A 3,628-nucleotide genomic window follows, 5' to 3' on the forward strand; every position below is an offset into this window, starting at 1 on the left:
ACCTGCCTGTCATGTATAACCCTGAAATATTCAGCCCCCTCCAGAGTCTCAAACTTCGTTGAATATGGCAACGATTGGACATTGTTTGTAAATCGTACCTTACAAAAACGCGTACCGTCTGCAATTTCCGTTCCAGGCCACATTCTCCTCTTGATTGTAGACACTGCTGTGACTCCCCATCCAGTCAATTTATTTATTATATCCTCATCCGGGATATATGTCGGTAAATTCAGAAAAGACACCACCAGTTCATCATGTGACAAATCCTTCGCCATTACACATGAGTCTTTAATTTTAAATCCATCCATAAGTCTCTCCTTCCCTTTTGCATGACTCATTGTTATCTCATATTTATTCTTCGTTTTAAAACGACACCCCATCACCAAACCGCCTACCTCATTGATCCCCCGTAGAAGCTCCATCATCGTTATCTTGTCCTCCCCAATAATCTCCACCGCCACTGTTAAACTTCTTTCAAACACCCGGGGAACAGCCCGTTGCTCATCCATCTTTTCTCCTGCAGCACCTCTGTCAGTCTTCATTTCCCCTTTCGAATTCTTCCCAGTAGTCGAAGCCATATCGTCCACTCCTCGGTCCGAATCAGAAACCACCGCCACTGTTAAACTTCTTTCAAACACCCGGGGAACAGCCCGTTGCTCAGCCATCTTTTCTCCTGCAGCACCTCTGTCAGTCTTCATTCCCTCTTTCGAATTCTTCCCAGTAGTCGAAGCCATATCGTCCACTCTTCGGTCCGAATCAGAAACCAATCTCCTACTCACATTCATGCTTCTTTACAAGTCCGTTTGGTCTTTCAAACTTCCTTTAAGGAAATGAAAAAAACCTTTCCCCTAACAGCGCAAGCTGCTAGGGGAAAATTCTTCAGTATGATTTGTTTTACCAAAAATCACCAACCAAAAAAGATTTACTTCAAAACAGCAAACAAAGTATTTCTCCAACTCAACAACCAACTCCTCCAAACACTTCCTCAATCCCAAAAAAATGGGCGTGGTCAGGCCGGTGAGGTCGTAAGCGAGAAACCATCTCTTGGTGCACTATATAAAGTCAAAGTGAGTCTGATTAAAAGCTGTTGCATTTTCACTATTTAGATAAGAATCTTTGTGTCACTCAAAATTGCATATACTGTAGCACAGATTGTTGGATGAAATACAAACTAACCTTGCTTACTTATTTCAAAGCGAGGGCACATATTTCAGCCTTGTGGGAAAAAACGGACAAAGAGTTGCCAAATGCTTACAGCACCTGGTATTCCCAGGCGGTCTCCCATCCAAGTACTAACCAGGCCCGACCCTGCTTAGCTTCCGAGATCAGACGAGATCAGGCGTACTCAGGCCAGTGTGGCCGTAATCTCTTGGTGCACTATATAAAGTCAAAGTGAGTCTGATTAACAGCTGTTGCATTTTCACCATTTAGATAAGAATCTTTGTGTCACTCAAAATGTGGAAAAAATTGCATATACTGTAGCCATAATTTGTAGCACAGATTGTTGGATGAAATACAAACTAACCTTGCTTATTTATTTCAAAGCGAGGGCACATATTTCAGCCTTGAGGGAAAAAACAGACAAAGAGTTGACAAAATGCTTACAGCACCTGGTATTCCCAGGCGGTCTCCCATCCAAGTACTAACCAGGACCGACCCTGCTTAGCTTCCGAGATCAGACGAGATCAGGCGTACTTTTTTAAAATCTTTTATTATGAAAAAAACACATAATATTTCCAACGTTCAATCAATTTATAAGAAAGGATGAACAATTCATCCTTTTACAAAATCAAAAAAGAAAAGAAAAGAAAACCTATTAAAAAACCAATCATCCACCAAAACCAATTAATAATTAAAACCAAGTTTTCCATTCGACTCAATTTCAATAAAAGTGCTCCCCCACACAAACAATTTTTCAAAATTACATCCACCATATTTATATATTACTTCTATATCTTTCTCTAAAATACTTCTAAATAAAACCTCCACACTCACAATTTTCCCTTCATAATGTCCCAAATTCCTTCTTAGTCTTACAGCGTATCTGGCATGACTAAGAACAAAATTCATCAAATTAAAATTAAAAACTTTGCTTTTCCCAGTTAAACCAAAAAGAAACAACCTCCTCCACTCAACCCCAGCAACAATCTCTTCTCCCCAATGTTGTACTAAAATCCCCTTTAAAACTTATGAAACTCTTCTAATCTACTACATTCAACAAAAAAGTGCATAAAATTTTCCACCCCGTACCACAAATATCACATTCCCTTTTAACATCTCTATTTATTTGATGTAAAACCACGTTCGTAAAAATCCTATTATGTTTCAATTTAAAATCATTGTCTTCACATTCTATAGAATTATATTTTACATTTACATTATTCCATATTGATTTCACATCTATATTTGCAAACACCCTAGACCACACTTTTTCCGAAGCAGGAGTTTTTATCTCTCTTAAAATACATTTTTCATAAACCTTTTTAACTTTCAAACCTGACAAATCATACTTCTTCCCATTACTTTCATAATATAAAACCGGTAAACCCTTAGCTCTTGTAGCCACCTCTTTATTTATTAAAACACCCCACTCCCCAGGAAGACATCCTAATATTCTCTTATACATGTTCTCCACAGTAGTTCTACTTATTTCATCATTTTCTTCATCCACATTATCAAATATTGCCTGACATGGAAGGAACCCCGAATGACCTCATATAAAATGTCCCCAATCTGTCTCATCCCAGCCCTCATAAAATATTTACAAAACAACATCTTATTATTATACTGTATCTTGGGATTTAAAAAAATTGGCTGATTTAAAATATTGTCTAAAATGGTACACTCATAATAAATATTTGGTAAAAACTCCCCCCAAGCCTCAAACACTTCTCTATAAAACAAAGGTATATTACCTAACATTTCCTTTTTCATACACATCAATAAACCATTGTCCCCCATCCTCCCAACCTCCTGCAAATACTCCTTAAAAAATCTTTTCCATCCATAATCTAATTCACCATATAAATATTTACACACCATTTTGACTCTAATTGCTTTTTTCCTCACATTTAAATCCACCAACTTCAAACCCCCCTCCTCATAACCTGCAATCAAAGTTTTAAAAGAAATTTTCGCACCTTTCCCATCCCATAAAAAATCAACTATAATCTTATTTATTTCCGATAAAACCCATTCTGGTACGTCTAAAACATTCATGACATGAATAAAAATTGACATCAGCAAGGAATTTACAACAATTACTTTCCCTTTTAATTTCAAAGACCTCCCCCTCCACATATTTACCACCTTTCTAACTTTATTCATTACACCACTCCATGTCAGATCCCTAGCTTCCTGTTCCTTCACCCCTAAAAACACACCTAACACCTTAAAATAATCATTTACCATTTTAAAAGGAAAAGCCCCTCCTTAATCTTCCCAACATACATTATTACTGACTTCTCCATATTCACTTTTGCTCCTGAGGCTTGCTCATATACTTTAAAACACTCCATCACCCTTTTAACACTTCCCTCATCTCTAACTGTTATTGTGGTATCGTCTGCATATTGATGAATTAAACTAAAACCTCCTTGCGGAGTCTCTACACAATTTATAAAATTAT

General features: G+C 37.3%; 1 non-coding gene across 1 annotated transcript; it reads right to left on the minus strand.

Annotated features, from left to right (window-relative positions):
* Positions 1–1,248: 1,248 nt before the first annotated feature.
* Positions 1,249–1,367, minus strand: LOC135572246 (5S ribosomal RNA). Its single transcript, XR_010464161.1, has one exon. It is a non-coding gene; the product is annotated as a 5S ribosomal RNA (ribosomal RNA).
* Positions 1,368–3,628: the final 2,261 nt, after the last annotated feature.

The sequence above is a fragment of the Oncorhynchus nerka genome, linkage group LG1 (assembly GCF_034236695.1).
Source record: "Oncorhynchus nerka isolate Pitt River linkage group LG1, Oner_Uvic_2.0, whole genome shotgun sequence".
Classification (NCBI taxonomy): domain Eukaryota; kingdom Metazoa; phylum Chordata; class Actinopteri; order Salmoniformes; family Salmonidae; genus Oncorhynchus; species Oncorhynchus nerka.